This window comes from Haemaphysalis longicornis, unplaced genomic scaffold, assembly GCF_048455015.1.
Source record: "Haemaphysalis longicornis isolate Haplotype H1 unplaced genomic scaffold, Haemaphysalis longicornis Haplotype H1 scaffold_1, whole genome shotgun sequence".
NCBI lineage: Eukaryota > Metazoa > Arthropoda > Arachnida > Ixodida > Ixodidae > Haemaphysalis > Haemaphysalis longicornis.
The window spans coordinates 386,234,678-386,252,588 of NW_027526203.1; the positions used below are offsets into that span (position 1 = coordinate 386,234,678).

A 17,911-nucleotide genomic window follows, 5' to 3' on the forward strand; every position below is an offset into this window, starting at 1 on the left:
GGAGTGGGGTGGTCAGGACAAGCCTCAATACCTCATTGCAAAGGCTGTCTGGCACGACGAGAAGCCACGACCGGCCGCTTGCGTTGAAACTCTTTTTGTAGAGCACGTTGTGCCAGAGACAGAACAATGAGAAGTTGCGTGAGAAAGCTTTGGGAAGGACAACTTTTTGACCCTCGAGGCACGCAATCACCTTGAGCAACTCAGGATCCCGTTGCTGTCGCGTTGATATATCCGAACCGTACAGTGCCCAAAGAAAGAAGTCGTCATCATCCACATCAGTTTGGGTGCTTTCCACAGGGGCCCGGGACAGGCAGTCTGCATCATTGTGTTTGCAGCCTGACCTCTATGTGATTTAAAAGTCAAATTCTTGGAAGCAAAGGCCCCACCTAACAAGTCAGCTGCATGGGTCCCTGAGGTTAGCTAGCCAACATAGTGAATGGTGATCAGTTACCACACGAAATTCCCATCTATACAAATAAGGCCGAAACTTGGTGATTGCCCAGATGACTGCAAGGCATTCCTTTTCTGTAGTCGAATAGTTCTGTTCCGCCTTGGTAAGTCTGCGACTTGTGTAGGCTATGACGCGTTCAGTGCCATCCTGCATTTGAACAAGCACAGCGCCAAGCCCTGTGTTACTGGCGTCAGTATGAATTTCCGTTTCAGCATCTTGGTCAAAGTGCTGTTGGATGGGCGTTGTCTGCATAGCTGTTTTCAGTCTCTCGAATGCCTGCTGTTCGTCGTTCCATTGGAATGATATGTTTTCTTTTGCAAGATAAGTCAGTGGGGCAGTTATTGATTGATTGATCGATTGATTCATTTATTGATTGTAAGGTTTAATGCGCTGACGCAACGCAGGTGATGAGGCGCGCCATAGTGGAGGGCTCGGGATTAACTTTGACCCCTTGGGGATTTTTAACGTGCGCTGAAATCTCGTACACACGGGCGTTTTTGCATTTCGCCTCCATCAGAAAAGCGGCCGCCGCGGCAGGGAATCGAACCCGCGACCTCGTGCTCAGCCGCACAACGCCTTAGCCCCTGAGCCACCGCGGTGGGTGGCAGTTATTAATTGATTGGTTGACTGCAGGGTTTAACGCGCCGACGCAACGCAGGCGATGATGCACGCCGTAGTGGAGGGCTCCGGATTAATTTTGACCACCTGGGGATCTTTAACAGTAAACGGTTATCTGAGAGAAGTTCTGGACAAAGCGTCAGTAGTAAGTGCACAGGCCCAGAAACCTTCTGACAGCCAACTTGTGCGTTGGTGTTTGGAAGGCACAAACGGTGGCTGTTTTCTCAAAGTCAGCACTGACACCTTCATTGCTGACAATGTGTCCTAGAAACTTTAGCTTACCATACCCGAATCGGCATTCCTTTGGGTTGAGTGTAAGCCCCGTGGTTTTGAGGGCATCGAGTACTGCTCTAAGCCGTTTTAAGTGCACGTCAAATGTGCTGGCAAAGATGACGACGTTGTCCAGGTAAACGAAACAAGTCTACCATTTGAGGCTGGCAGCAAGAACGATGTGCATGATACGCTGGAATGTCGCTGGTGCTGTACAGAGTCCGAAAGGCATCACTTTAAATTCATAAAGTCCATCCGGGGTAATACAAGCTGCCTTTTCCCTGTCCCGCTCATTTACCTCAATCGGCCAGTACCCACTCTTGAGGTCTATTGAGAAGAAGTAGCAGGTATGGTGGAGTCGATCCAGGGCGTCATCAATGGGGGGAAGCGGGTACAGGTCTTTCTTTGTTATCTGGTTTAACCGCCTATAATCCACGCAAAACTGCAATGTTCTATCCTTCTTTTTGACAAGCACCACCGGAGCAGCCCAGGGGCTGTCAGACGGCTCAATGACATCATCCTTGAGCATGTCTTGCACCTGGCTTTGTATTACTTCTCTTTCTTTGGGAGAAACTGTACGGCGGTTGGTGAGTTGGATGCGTGGCGTCATCAGTGAAAATGCTGTGTTTAGCAGCGGTGGTGCAGCTAACTCCAGCCGGCGTGGCAAAACAGTGGTGAAATTCATCGAGTAACGCAAGCAACTCGCACCTTTGCTGTTCTGAAAGTTTTTGGTCAATGTCGAGGTCCAAAATAGCCGTCTTTTCCGGTCGAAGGGGTTTGCCGGCATCGGACATAGCACCCACAGCTGGGAATGCGGCGATGCTTCCCACATGCGCTACAGCCTTACCCCTGGTCAGATGCTGTGGCTCATTGCGAAAATTTGCAACTAGGACTTGCGCACGTCTCTCTTGACGTTGCAGTATACCTGTGGCGACCTTGATTCCTTTTTCCAGAAAGAGCTGCATGCTACCTTCTAGCAGTGCTTCATCATCAGAAAACCTATTTACTTGGACCAACAAGAAAACACTGGCCCACGGAGGCAGCTTCAAGTGATCATCAAAGACTCTCGTAGAGGTGGAATTTGGTGTGAGGTGGCTCTGTGGTGCTTCTGGCTTCCGAAGTGTGAGGCTGTTCGAGGCCAGGTCAATGACCGCACCATACGTGTACAGGAAGTCCATGCTAACATTTATGTCTCTGGAGCAGTTGTTGGGGACGACAAATCGCACAGGGCAGGCCTCGCTGTCAATATCGATGCGAGCAGCGCAGCGTCCCGTAGGCGTCCCGAGGTGTCCTCCAGCGGTATGTATATCGGGGCCGTCCCACGCTCTCATCACTTTCTGTAGATGGAGGGCAAGCTTTCCACTGAGAACTGCCCAAAATGCAGCTTTGCCACAATGTGCCCCACGATGCATGTGTTTTTGCAGCAGTAACCATGTTCTCCCCCTTGCTCTATTACCAAAATTAATTACCCATAAGGCGGCAGCAGTGAAAAAGAAAAATAGACACTGAAGTAAAGTGCAATGAACAGCAAGAAGCACATAATCAGCTGCACTTACCATTTTCTGTGCATGTGAGCAAATAAGGCATGAAGACCTTGGAGGGGTTGCCACCCGTCCTTGGCTCAAAGTCCTGGCAGTTGCTTCCCATGTGACTTGAATAAAAAACAAGATAATGATGTGGTTTTTATGAAACAAAGGTCAATTATTTCTTTCTACTAAAAGTTTGTTGAAACACTTGCGATGCTGAATTAGCAAACAAAAAAAATCAGATTAATAAATAAATATTGCCTAAATATAGGTTTTTTTGCATAACACAAGTATGCAGCCATAAAATTGCCTTATGAGCAAGAGGATAACACAAATGTGGCTTGAGGGCTTGTTCACTTACATTCAAACTATGCGCATACATATATCTGTAATAACTAGGACGTACTGCAAACAGCAGTTTCCGGAGAGACACTTTAAGCCAATGAAGATTTTTTTCATTACCCTCTATTTACCTGTGCTAAAAGATATATAGACATACAGTTGCGATCACAAAGGAATTTTTGGAGTGACGGTCAGTGCTAAAGCCCCATCGCAAGCAAAGCAAACTGTCATTGAATATGGTGTTAAATCCTGACCCCAAGTTGCGAGTTAAATAGTAATGGCAAACGGCAGTATGTGCAGTGCTTCATTTTGTTACAAACAACACTCCAGGCATGTTTTCACTTGAATGAAGAACTGTGTATTGAATAATGAAACAAAGTACTAAATACAGTTAAAACTGACATTAAATACTTTATCAGTATTGAGCGCATATCCGCGGTTACAAACATGATTGGAAAAAAATGGTAGGTGTCTTTGATCTGCCCTCTATAAATTCATGATAACTTTCGCACAGCTTTGCTGACCAGCTGTTTCTGGGACCAGTAAAAAAAAGGGCAAGTAAAATGCAGGTACGGCTGTTTCTTCCAGTGTTTTGGCACCACAAAGCAGCGCAGTACTGGTGGTGATCTTTCCTCCGTGGCTTCACATTTCGAAGGTGTTCAAAACTATCTTCAAAGATATCATAACTATGCAGGTCCATGACAGTTACTCACCCTAAGCAAGTCCACGTATGCCCACGCATTGACCCCACTGACCCGATGAGCTGGAGGTTACAAAAACGAGCGCCGGCAAGCTGTTTCGCATGCACCAGGAGGCTGAGGAGGCGCCGAGGCATGGGTGACATGGGCAGCACATTGGAGAGAGAAATATTGAGGGAAAGTGAAACTAACAACCCATTGCGGCTCCACGACCCACAGTGGTGCCACATTTGATAACAAAACTAGCCAAAGCCGCCGAAATGTGTCAAGGCTGGGTAGACCCAAGGAATCACCAGCACACATTGACATTCTACCTGTAACTCCAGTGCGGTACTAGTACAAGGCTCAGTTGAAGCCTTGCACTCTTAAAAGTAAGGTGGACCAGAAACTAGTGGAATTAGAAGGACATGATCACACCCACTGACAATGCAGGGTGGGCATTCCTCCTTGTTTTTGCCTTGAGAGAGGATAATAAGGGTATCAGGATTTGTGAAGACTACAAATTGGTTGTGAATCCTGCAGTATTGACAGTGCAGTACTCACTGCCCAAGGAGGAGGACACCTTTGCATCCTCTCAAGGTGGTGTAAGGGTCTCCAAACTGCACTTTCCCGATGCCTACAGTCAAGTGCCAGTGGATGAAAAAACCAGCAAGCTCCCGGTCATTACTACACAAAGAAGACTAGTATTTGCAATTTTAGATCTTAGCACGCCATCAGTTTCAGCAATCTTCTGAGAGGAACGCAAGAAATGCTTAATTCCTGGTGCATCCATCTACCTGGATGAAATCTTAGTGAGTGGAAAGACCAAAGCAGAGCATCTGCAGAACGTGCAAAAGGTCCTTTAAAGAATTAAGGACTCTGTGAAATACAACAGGTACGAATTTTTCAAGACCTCACTTGTATACCTGGGACATGAGATCACTGCCACTAGACTTCAACCTTCAAACAGCGACTGACGCGATCATTCAGCGCCCGCACACAACGACATTGGCGAACTTGGATACTACATCGGACTCATGTCCTACTATGAGATGTTCCTTCCAAGTAAGTGGCACCCCTATACACCTTGCTACACAAGACCAGCCAGTGAAGAAGGGCAGGAGAGCAAAATGCCTTCATTAGAAGCAAAGAAGCCATTGTGCAAGCTGAGGTGCTAGTTCATTATGACCCTTCAAATGAGCTTGTGCTGGCTTGCAATGCATCACCACATGGAGTATGGGCGAAGCTGTCACCCCAAGGAAATACTAGTGCCGAATCGCCTGTGACATTTCCTTCCCGAATTTTCACACCACCTAAGAAAAACTACCCACAGCTGGAAAAGGAAGCACTTGCCATTATTTTTTAGGCTAACGCTTTGAAGACTATCTACTTTGTAAGAACTCCGTCCTGATTATAGACAACGAACCCCTGGTAGGAATCTTTCACAAGAACCAAACAATGTCAGGTACAATGGCCTCAAGATAACAATGATGGGCTCCCACCTGTAGTGTTCTTGCTTCTTATTAAGGACACAGAATTATACTAATACTGGGTTTATTGGAAGCAAGCAGTATATTTACAACCTAGAGGAGGCACGCTCCTCTCTCTCCTGCCCTTTCTCCGCACATCGCACCCCGTCACCCCTGCCGCCCGCGTTTACATTGGGTTTCGGTTTTCACAGTGCACGTGACGGGAGGGTGGCGTCACCTGGTTTCTGTGGTAAAAACATTTCCTCTTGCACTTTTGGAATTAGTGTAGCTTGACGACGTAATCTGCGAACCGGCTCGGCTCTTTGTTTCTTGTTGAACGCTTTGACTGAGGTACTGCTGTGGCTTGAGGTTGTTGAAGTTGAGGCTGGGATAACTCCTCAGCATAATCTGGATCCTCAGCTTCGGCGGGAAGTCTGGCGGCGTCTTCTTTTAAAACCGGCGTGTCGTCAGCCCCAGCGCTCGTGGTCAATTTCGTTGCAGCTGCAGTCCTCAAACCTACCATTGTGTCCTCTTCGGCAGATGTGTGTTCGGAGGGCCTTTCGATTTTTTTGAAGAACGATGAATTTCTGATCGTCCTCTTCCCTGCTCCTTTTGCAGTGATCGCAGCCCCTTGTATGCGGGTTACTATGTATGAGTCTGGGTCATAGTGCGACTCGTGAGTCAACCTTATTGGGCACTTTAGCAGTACTTAATCTCCCACCTGAAGAGAGTGTGGAGCTGCACGTCTCTTGTCTGCGTATGTTTTTTTTTTTTTCCTTCTTTAGCTTGTCCCTCTCTCATAGTTGCTTGTCTTCATCTTAGGTTTCTGCTTCTGGGAGTTTTGTTTTGATTTTTCTCCCAAAGAGTGGCTCCACTGGAGAGAGATTTGAGGTTCCTTGCGGGGTTTCCCTGTAGCTGAGCAGGTATTCTTGCAGCTCTAATTCTCTCCTTTTTTTTTCTATTGTCGCTTCTTTGACAGTCTTCTTTATGTTTTTGATAAATCTCTTAGCCTCTTTATTGGCTTGCGGCCACAAAGGTGTCACTCTGTGATGTTTTATACCGTTTGCACCTATGCAGCTCGCAAAGCCGGTGCTGAAAAATGGGGGACCCTTGTCCGTTTTGACTTTCAGTGGCATTCCATGAATGGCAAACATTTCCAGCATTTTTGCTGCCACTGTGTGCGTATTTAGTGAAGGCGGGGTCGCGACCACGGGAAATCTTGAGTATTCATCTACTATAACCAAGAGGTATTTTCGACCGGGAAGAGGACCTGAAAAGTCTGCTGCCAGAGCGTGCCATGGCCCTGGAGGTAGTTCTGTCATTTGGAGAGGTGGTGGTTTGCTTAACTGCCGTGCTCTGACAAGCACAGCAGTTCTTGATCAGGTCTTCCACCTTTTTGTCCAGACCAGGAAACCAGTTTTTCTCCCTTATCAGTTGTTTGTCTTTGCAACACCCTGATGTCCTCTGCAGGCAATTTCTATTGCCCTTCTCTGAAGCTTATCTTGGAGTACAAGTCTTGTGCCTCGAAGATTGACGTTGTCGGTCACTGTGAGCTCGTGACAGATGTGAATGTATGCTTTCGTGGCATTTTCTTACCATTTGGTTCATCCGGTAAACACCACACCACCTCTGGAGCTCCACTGGTACATCATCGAGCACCAGCCAGGTCGGCTGAATGGGAACGCTGTGGCCATGAGCAGGCTATGCTTGAGGGCTGTTTACACACTGTTAATGCAGATCCGCCGGAGCTGATCAACTGCATTTAAAGCCTGGAAAAGCTGAAAGTGCAATCGCATGACTACAAGACCACACGTGCAGCGAACAGGAACCAAGTGCTCCAGTGGGTAAAGACAGGCTGGCCACGAATCCTTAACAAGCACGATGGAGCTCACCATACACTGGAAGCTTCTACACCGTGGAATCACCTTCAAAGTGGCCAGGTGCATTTCCATGAACACTGACTTCTCCCTAAGTCCAACTCAATCCATCCCATGAGTATATTTGCATACCCATTCCTAGATGGGCATACCTTATTCAGCTGTTGCACATATTGCTGTGGCTGCAATTAGCACCTTGTTTCAATGGTTGTGCCCCCCAAGAGGAACCACTATTAATTAAGCGTCCTTCAAGCACAAGGTAATTTTATTTGTCGACATCAAAGTATCTGAGCGGATTCACGCACACTGCGCGTCCCCAGAGACATGAGTGCACAATTGGCGTAAACAAAGCAGAGTCATATTTTCATGCGAGGCTTCTTCAGCCTCGACCATGGGTGTTTTCGAGAACTTGAAGACTCCTCGGTGGAATCCACAAACTAGCAACGAATGAACCGATGGCCTGCCACGTCTGAAATTATGAAGGTCAAGGTGCTTGAAATGGAAAGTGCTTTCAATGTTCACCACTCGAATTTTTATGCCACAAGGAGCTGAATAAGCAAGGAATTTTTGCTGCCACAGTTGTATGCGTAAAATAAAATGTCTTCTGCCAGGTACATGGTGTTACGTATCGTACATTTGCGCGGTAGAATCGGCGTCAAATTAGTTTTTCGATTTTTCCGAAGTAAACTTACCTGCGCGTTAGAATGGAACTAATACGCTGGTTAAAATTCAATATATACGACAAGCAACTGGCACCCAAAGAACATAGTAGCCAAGCACCAAGCCCACTCACAAGTATTCCACCTTAAACGTTTTTAAACGAGCTCATTCATAACTCAATCTGTTGATTATAAACTATATTTCGTTCTCTATAAAATAACGCAAACATGCACTAGCCTGTTTTTTATTGACAGAAATGTATGGGGTCATTTATGTAGTTAACTGGTACTTAGAGGCCACTACAAATTTGATAAACAGCTTGTATACAACAAAGAGCAGGTCAATGGGTTTAATTCTTCAGCTCTTTGATATCTCCCTCTTTGGGGGTTAGAATTAGGTCAGAATTTTCATATAATAGTAGCAGTTTGGAGTCCCGATGCACTTTGAGAATGATTCTACAAGGTTTTTTCGCAGACAATTTTATGCGAATACCCGAAACTTTACAATACAAAAGTGAATAACACGAATTTTAATTGAATAGCACCATTTGAAAACTTCGAATATTTTTTAAGTATGTTTCGAACTTCAGAAACGCAGAGGGCAGATGTTTCAGTGACGTACATAACACGTAAAATTATGCCTTGTTGAAAACGAGAAACTCCATGCTAAAAACATAAAAATATATTCTGTACAAGGAGTTTAAATTAGTTGGGCACTGGATGTATTGCACTTTGAGCATGTGCATTCGACCACCCTAACTCTTTTGTGACCGTGGGAAAATTGACCGATTTCTAGGGGTCCAAGAAAACATTTTTTTCTGCTAAAAAAATTAGTTAGGCACTAATTACAGGAGCACAAAATGCAGATTATTTAACGGCCTTTCCAACAACATCAGTTTTTTAAATGTTTTCATACATCATAGTTGCGAAAAAAAAATATCGAAAACAAAATTTTTGTCAAGTTGTCGAAGAAAATGACAAGAAAGGAGGAACAAACCACTGGTAGGAGAAAACCACCGGTAGGAGAAAAAATTAGAATATACATTTCGTAGGGAAACATTTCAAAAACACGCCCTAGAAAAAATGTCGACTTGCGCGGAGCAGTCTGTCAGATATAAAAAAAAATATTAGCACGCGTGGTGCTTGTGCCATGTGGTGAAGCCCAACCTCCATTTCAAAATGTGCAATTTCGGGTGGTTCCCTGGGAGAAATCTAGCGGTTTGACATTATCAGAGGCCCCAATTTGCCCTCACGTAACGTAAAAACATCTTGTCATTGACTGACTGGATTTACGGCCAGCACAGTATTTGGGACAAGCACGCGATGCGGAAAAACATGCATGAAGTTGAAAACGGAACACCGTGGTTGATGCTTGTTGACGTTCACTGTCAGTTATCTCTCAAAACATAAAGTTGCGCTTTATTATCATCTTCTGACTTGCTATTGTAGCCTTGCTGCAGGAATGAGGTGCGATGCGCTAGAATCGTGCCCTGCAAACTTTGGCCGAGTAGCTGTTGCGCGATGAAAAAGATCAGTACTAGGAGCCTCCTCCAGTGCAGCGCCACCTAACATTGTTGGAATGAAACAGTACAAAACTTATTGTAGCTTTGCAAACAGGCACTGCTTGACATTTTCAGCCGATTTCATGGATTATTACTGTCAGAGTGCAAACCTGACGATTGAAAATCATTTGCTGATTCACCATTCCTGGCCTGATAACAAAAGCAAAAAACACTGATGCAGAGTAATTATGAGTGGCATGCATTCTTCGTTGGTAGCAGTGACGCACAATGACCACGCCCCTTTTCCACACTCAGGTGATGCAAACGCGTGTCAAAAATCACATTTTTGTTGCAAAAATGAAAACAAAACTGATTTTGAAAGGAAATTTTCTGAGCTAACTCCGAATAGCTTTACTTGTTCCAGCAACGCCTGGAACGCTATGAAAAGGGGCTCCCAAGGTATTGTTCAATTGAACGATTTTGAATAGGCGCGGTCACGAAAGAGACCTTAAAGGAGTACTGATATGAAAATTTTATGTCCCACTTTTATTGCTTTTATCGATGCTTAATGGTCTGGCGAACCCGAAACACCACTTTAAATACTTCAGCGCTCAGTAATTACTTACATTGAATGGCCTGAAAATCGTTTGTTTCAAATTCCCGCGCTTTCATCCCGAAAGGCGCACATGACAGAATCCCGGCATGACCTCACCGCTTTCTGCGGACGTCAAAACACTGCCGAGACTGGTGGGGGCGTTGTTTCGACCGCGCCGCCGCCAGAGCTGAACGGCTGAGCTGCCTGAAGGTGATAGGCCTACCACTGCGGCAGAAATTCGATGACTACTTTTCAATAAAAGTCCTGATGGCGACTTCTACTGCGATTACGGGCTATATTATCGCTTCCTTTCCCGTGTGTGAAACTTGATTTTTGCCAACAGCACCTTTTTGGGCAGCGGTTATGCCTGTAGCTCTGGCTACGTGCACCCGTTTGTGAATGCGCCGGCGCCCGCTCGCCGCTCGTGGGGCCACGCGCGTGAAGTGACATCACGGGTTTTTGACGAGTGCTGTCGCATCATTTATTTTGGCTATCACGGGAAGATGTCATGCTGATGCCCATTTGCTGAGTGCCGCTCCACGCGCTGTTCCGTCGGCGCGATAAATGAGATCCACTTAAAATATGTTCTTCGCGTTGCAATCCGCTCGTATTTCAGCCAGGGTATTCTGTTGAGTAAAGGAAGCGAACTGTGCAATAATATTAATGCCGAAAATTGGTGTCAGTACTCCTTTAAGTATGCACTGGCTTCCTCAACTACCAACGTCAGGTTTTCCCCCAATGTACCAGTGACATGCGGCACAGTGCTTTGGGAGGGCGCCTCTTATGCCTCATGTCCAACTCCATCCTCGTGCTTTTCTTTTCGCATCCTGATGACGTGACCAAGCTCAAGCAGCCCCGGTCAACACTCTCTGGATAAGAAAGCGTCATGACATACTGACATAGTCCCCAAGTCCCCAGTTTATGAGCGCAAAGTTAATCTTATTTAACCCCTCCTTTTTTTCTACACAGGACATCAAAAAATTGATAAACCTGTCTAGCTTTGCGCTCCTAGACAGCTAGATAAAGCTCTCTTCACCAGAAGGCACTGACGCCATGGCACTCACAAAACTATACAGTCGAGTCCACTTATAACAATACTGCTTATAACAATATGTCGGATATAACGATGAACAACTATGGCACCACCCACTTTTGTATGCTTTCTATGGTATCATAAGCCACTTATTAAAATGGTTTAGTGCCGCGATATCGGCTATAACGATTGAATTCAGTCACAGCGTGCGCCAGAAATGCAAGCTACTGCTGGCTCTCCGCGTCGACCGTGCTAGCAGCAGGCGCCACAAGCAGCAATGCACCTCGAACCCCTTCCACCCCTCGGAAAACGGGACGACTGCACCGCTTACGAGAAAGCGAGAGGAGGAGAGCGGTCTTCCTTCCGAAACCCCCTCCTGGCACCGCCACTTTGGCATCATCCCCGTGACCGCTCGCTTGTTGGGTCACGTGCACGCCGCTTGAATTTCACTGGGTGCCTCTTCAACTGCCTCCGTTTTTCTGCGGAAGGGGAGTCAGGGCCGACAGGTTTTGGAAACGTCCCGAGTGCCTCACTGAAGAGGCGATCGTTGCGTGAATACATGCTGCGGACAGCGGTGACAGTGACGACTTTGACGACGCGGTTGCGCAGCCTACTCAGGTAATGTCGTCGCAGGAGGCCCAACGCATGATACAGTTCCTTAGGGTCTTCGTTTATGCCAAGGACCCTTCACTCAGCTAGGTGAAGCATCTATGGATGCTCTTGAAGAAGATGTGCGCCAGCTTCGCGTGCACCAAACAAAGTTGACGGACTATGGCTTCTTTTCTGCAATGAAGTACTAGTACGACCTTGCTTGCATGCGAATAAGATGATTTCGCACTCTGTTTCCTTTTTTCATTTCGCAACCCACTTATAACAATTATCAGTTATAACGATGGGATTTCCTTGGCACTTGGATATTGTTATAAGTGGACTAGACTGTAGTTTGCCGATCGTGCAGGTTAGTTATCATTCGCTTGCGCCAATTTTGGTCTGAACTCTTTTTGTACGTTTATATTAGGCTGGGGCATGAAATGGCCCTTCGTGAAACCTACATTTAAGATTCTTGTGTATATGTGTGGGGATATTTGCAATGCAAGTGTTAAAAATAAAATTCATGCGTCGTTAGTATCCGGAAAGGAGCCTGCAAGAAAGAGCTAAGTGGGGATGAACCACCACACCATGAGGGCATGCCTGCGAGGGTTTAAAAATTAGGCTAATTTTGCATGCCTTGCATTGCCTTATACTCCCTGTTTTCTTCCTAGAACCGAGATGACTGTTCATATAGCTACTGTTTATGTTTTCCTTTCAGGAGAAATGTGTCAATTCCAGACTGTCAGAATATATACCCTCATTACACTAATACAGAACCACTTGTGGTTGAGGTCACCGTACGAGATCAAAGTTGCCCCCGCATAGATATAATATTAATAAAGCTAAAAGCAGCAGGATAGCTTCCGTATGCTTGTTTTAACCAAACCACCCGAACGGTGTCCACTGTCCCACCGGTGAAAATAGTAGTTTTTTTACCGCTAAATTTCCCCACTATCAATTTTCGCTTGCCACCAAGCTTCCGTCAGAATGATTAGTACATTTGCGAGGAGTCACAGGATAATTTCACAAACATCTTTAGACGAGCCTTTTATTTTACTACACGCTAGTTTCGAATAAAATCATTATTTGCTTTGAAATCAAAAAACAGTATTCGCATGCCCCCCCAAAATTTCCCTTAGCACACTCATGCAGCATGGCAAAACCGAACCATTAAAAATAAACAAAATTGGGGTTTTACGCACCAAAGCTTGAAGCATACTGTAGTGAAAGCTTACGGATTATTCTGGACCCCCAGGGGACCTTTAATGTGAGCCAAAATCTCAACGTGCGGGCATTTTTGTTTTTCACCTCGATCATAAACCGCATAAAAAAAAAAAAAAAAATGTTTCCAAACGCAAAATGATCATTCTTTGTGGGCAGTGCCCCCCACTGATAAGAACATTGCATGCAGGTTGTAGGGAGTGTGGCTGACACATCAAACTAACACCAGGTTACAGCAACTTTCCCTCCCACTTGAGTACAGACGACTGCATTGCTTGCAACCGCACTAGCCCCCGCTGATTCCAACGTCAACAGAGTCACTCATGGGTAAGCTGCACTTGCTGAAGGCTTTTAGGAGGTTAATAAGTGTGCGAAGTATCTAGAATTTGAATTAAGTTAACCCAGAAATGTAGTTACCCAGTCACTGTGCTCCTAGGAGAAAAAGCTACTAAAAAGAGCAAGCAGTTTTCTTTTTCTTTTTTTTTTTCTTTTTTTTCTGGCTGATGCAAATTTGCTGTCACGTAGGATCACAGAAAACTTCCTGCACCTTATGGTATCTAAGAAAATCTGGTCGAAAGTTAGCCCAAGCAGGAGCACTGTGAACATGCTGCTGCCCATGCATAGTGCCGAAGCAGCTAGTGATAGCAGCCTCACACAATCAGAAATGATTAGCAATACAAGGGCTGATATAAGCACAGTCAAACCCAGCTCAATCAACTTTACCTTTTTGTTTTCTGCTGCCGGTGATTCTTCTTTGTGAGGTGTCATAAGTGTCCCATTTGCTTGCTTCATGAGCCATCGTAAGGAAAGAATGTTGTTTCGATGTTCCGCTGTTTTTAGATGAGCCTTCAGGGACTGTGCACATATGTCTCCTTTCATTCAGACACTGCAGTGAGCCAGTTCTTGACACAAGAGTGCAAGTCAACCTGCAATAAAAGGAAAGTACACTTTTTGAAACTTTGTGAATACATGTACGTACAAATTGGATTCTGGCCCAGTGCAGAAATGGCAACAGAAACAGTGCCACAATTTTACAACTAAAAGGAAAATAATGCAAGCTAAGAGTGGTCACACCTATGAATAAAGTGCTCCTTTCCTACACTTTGCTGTACTCCCGAGCATACATTGAGAATTATCCCATTCTGGCATTGCAAAGCATTTGGCATCTTTTTGGTCTTCTAGGCTTGTCGACCACTTTTCGGCACTTGCAGAATCAGTGCCTTGCCACAAAGGACACTTTGCATGGTGTGCGGGTGATGCATTGCCTTTTGAAGGGGGAGAGAAACTGAGACTGATTGGCGGGCACTGGAAAGACTAATAACACAATGGCATTGGTGAATGTGTACCCCTTGTGTGCGAGGGTATGTTCGCAGAGAGTAACCAACCAGTGATTTCGGAAATAGTGTGCATGCCATGATTGATTCGAACTGTAATGTAGCTGTTCCTACCTCCCTTAGAAGAGCTTGTACTTTGTGAACGGAAGAGAGAGAGAAGGGAAAAGCAGGCTCCGCACGTCTGCCATGTGCCGCAGAGCCACTCTGAATAAATGTAATTTGTGAATTTGAATCTTGTGTCATGACCATCGAGGTTCATCAACTACCATGCAAGAACTCCATGGAGGAGAAACAAGCAAGCAAGGAGGGAACCTGACAATCGCTAAGTAGCCAATCATCAGGCGTTCTCACGATCTGCCATAACCACTAGAACCATTTGGCAGTACACAGGTAACCCTGGTAGCAACCCTGGTGCACACTGGCACCTGAACTGGGGGGGACAACAGGCAGGGAAGAGAGAAGACTGGCTTGAGTGAAGGCCGTGAGGGAGCCAAGACTCGGGGGGAAAGATAGGGCAATGCAGGCATCTCGAGGAGTGATTGCACACATAAAAAAAAAGCTCATAGGTGGAGGGGGGATTGAAACGCAACAGAGTATGCTGCATGTCCATGGACGTTTGCTGGTACGTCCTACAGCTGCCTGTGTTGTTGTTGGTGGCCTCCCCACACTTTGCTGCAGGCCCCACAGTACATAGAGTTTCATACAATAATAACTGGAGGGGAAACTGGCACTAGTGTCAACGTGAACACGGCAGAGGCGCTTACGCTTCAATGGGAATGATGGGTAGTTCTGGAACCAGCGTCTCGACTGGGGCCAGTCGGTTCATTCTGATCTTAAACAACAGCGCAAAAGACAAGGACTAAGAAAGAAGCACAGACAAGCGTAGGATCGAAACAGGCCTATGGCTGCGCAAATTCTATTTTATGACAAAAAAACTCTTATTGCCCGGTTCTTCGTTTAGAAATTACATGGCAATCAAGAACGTTAGTGACCAAAAACTGATTTTGTGCAAAATAAAACAGCGGGTTTAAATAAAAAGCAGGCGTGGAGTCGAGGAGGTTTGTGGTGCAGGTTTGCCATTTGCCGCCAACTACAGCAGGACGCGGACTTCTTCAAAAACTATTTGTAAAAGTTCCGGCACTTGTAGTTTGTAATACTAAGAAAAGTTTTGTGCCCATAAAAAAAAAAAGAAAGAAAGAAACCGATTACCTTTGGAGAAGTTATTCTTGCCTGAATTAGTGACATTCATCAAGCTGCGTTCCTATCAGCCGCCGGTACTGCTGGTCTATGCCATAGGAGCGGGCGTTCGCACGAAAGGTGAGGCTGTTCCAAGCGATTCGCAACCGTCATCAGCTTCGACAATACATTGCTCTGCCGAATAAGCAGCGTCACAACTTCTAATTCGCAGACAACTTCGCCGTACAGAGCGCCATCATTTGTATTTTCGCGCTCACTGTGCAGCAATGAATTGATAACTCATCCGATTCGCAACTCTGGGTTATAAAACATTTCTACTCAGGGCGGCGTCAGTCCGCGTGTGGCATTCAGTTCAAGGAGAAACGTATTTTTGAACACTTCTTTCAACACACCGCGTAGGTAAATGCGTTCATGAAAGTCCAAAACGAAAACGAAACTGTCTGCACAATCGAATCCATAGTAACTTCCCCAAGCCATCGAGTGCCAATCCGAATCCAGAACTACCCATCACACCCATTGCGGTGGACGATCGCGGCGCCAGATTCCTCTCTAGTTGTTATATTATGAAACTCTATGCCACAGTACCTTGTCGGGAGACCGGGCTTCATGGGTTACTTGCCCAAGTCCTTCTCACTAGCAATACTTTCCCTCGAATGCAACACCCCCTTTTTGATTCAGATTGTTTTGACTTTGCTTCCACAGGCTTCGCTATGTTGAGATCGCAGAATTTTTTTTTCGTTCAATGAGTTCAATAGGCATAAAGTTGTGCAAACATTATTACTTTTTGATGCCAGGGAATAATGCGATTTTGAAATTCGCTTAGTCACTACACATAGACTAACTCCTTCTGTTCCTAAAGGGCAGTGGTTCTCATGATCTGTACACGTGCCTCCTTCTTATCCTTAGGCTTTATGTAGTGGTGCTTCTCTTCACGCCTCAAATGGAGGCCTGCAGAAGCAGCTTGGAGCTCCGTAAACCCCTTATTGTACTGTCTTGTAGGTTTCAAAAGAAAACAGTACAGTAAGGGTATTGTTCGTTACCAATATGAGGGCCAGCCTTGCTGCTGCAGAGCTGCCATGCATGCCTGATCCAAATTCTGCACATCAAGCCCAGTCCAGTCCAAAATTAGCTCAATTCAGCCTTATAGAAAGAGAAGGGGGAAAGAAAATAAACAACTGTGAGCAAACACTCGCTACACAGCCACGCTGAAAGTAGTATATGATCAACGAACACGCTACCACTTTTTTTTTTATCATGGAGACTGTAGAAAAAGCCAGACAAAAAAAAAGTTCAGGCCTAACCATAACATTTTCAGAAATACCATGTTATGATTGATGTCACTATATTTACTTATTCACCAATGAAGGAAGAAACATGAAAATAATAACTCCCGCTAGTGTATGTGGCAGAAGATATTACCGAACATAATATTTCTGCAACGTTCATAGTGCTTTTTAGAATTTGCTGGCCTGACCTCAATGTCACGACTTATCACCAGCTAGGGACCATAGAATACAAACTGCTTCTGATCATCGGAGGAAATCTCTGCCCTGTGCAAGTTAGAAAAGAGGGTTACCTTTCCAGGCCAGCTACGACCAAGTCTAACAAGCACGAAGTGGGAAATGATGGCCCGCAGGCTGTACCTGGCACAAAAGAAAATGTCACCTAGGCCCCCTAAGACGAAACAAAGACTCCCTCCTCACAGGCCATGTTTATTTTTTTTATTTTTTTATTTTTGAATAGCAGATCCCCCCCCTCTCACCAATGTCATCCCTGAAGTGAACTGGAAAGAAGCAAATGCATGCACATCTGCAGTGCCAGTTGCTTGAGCAGTCATGTACGCCGCCTTTACCTATTCCTGTGCTTGTCGCTGAGCCTGCATGTTTATACCCATCAGTCGGTCAATATGCCATGTTTTGCAGCTAATCATGCAACACTTCATAGACACTCCATAAAATTGTTCCCTCAAGTTTATGTCACACCGTGTCATGTTTTCTTCAAATATGGAGGGCACAAAAGGAGAAATAGAGGTGTGCACATGCCACGCAGTTTTATAAAAAACGCAATTTCTTGCATAGTGATGAAGACTTCACAACATATTCCAGCTCAAATTTTTTATGGGAATGCCTGCGTCCTCTTAGAGCAGTCTAAAGGCAAGGCTACACTGCAGCTATACAAGGGGTATAAAAGTATGCACATTGCAGTAAAGGGTGCTGAATTCGGACCAGCTCGGTTCTCTCAATGGGTGCCAAAATATTCTATGTTCTGGCGTTTGTATTTTGCCTCCATCAGTAATATAGCCACAGCAACTGGAAGTCATAATCACAGAATTAGCCACTATGACTTAGCCAGACTTAGCCACTGTGGTGGTTACTTGGCAACATTTGGCACCCCAACACATTACACAACATCTTTGCTGACACTGCAACACAGTGGTGCTGACTTTGAAACATGATGTTGAGGTGAGGGCCACACTCTGTTACAGATGTTGTACAGTTCTGCACTGTTGCTGCTACTTTTTGAATCTCTATGAATGGGCAGCAACCCTG

At 45.4% G+C, this 17,911-nt stretch overlaps 1 long non-coding RNA gene across 4 annotated transcripts in view; it reads right to left on the minus strand.

Annotated features, from left to right (window-relative positions):
* The window catches only part of LOC144155237 (uncharacterized), a 38,098-nt gene that overhangs the window by 11,082 nt on the left and 9,105 nt on the right, over window positions 1-17,911 (minus strand). Inside the window, exons 5-9 of one of the 4 annotated variants that reach the window (XR_013319542.1) lie at window positions 17,125-17,238; window positions 16,403-16,502; window positions 13,555-13,757; window positions 11,351-11,498; window positions 2,896-2,990 (exon numbers count right to left, since the gene is read on the minus strand). This is a non-coding gene — a long non-coding RNA (uncharacterized LOC144155237). The remainder of the gene's footprint in view (window positions 1-2,895; window positions 2,991-11,350; window positions 11,499-13,554; window positions 13,758-16,402; window positions 16,503-17,124; window positions 17,239-17,911) is intronic. The other 3 variants (XR_013319539.1, XR_013319540.1, XR_013319541.1) reach the window with 3 other exon arrangements.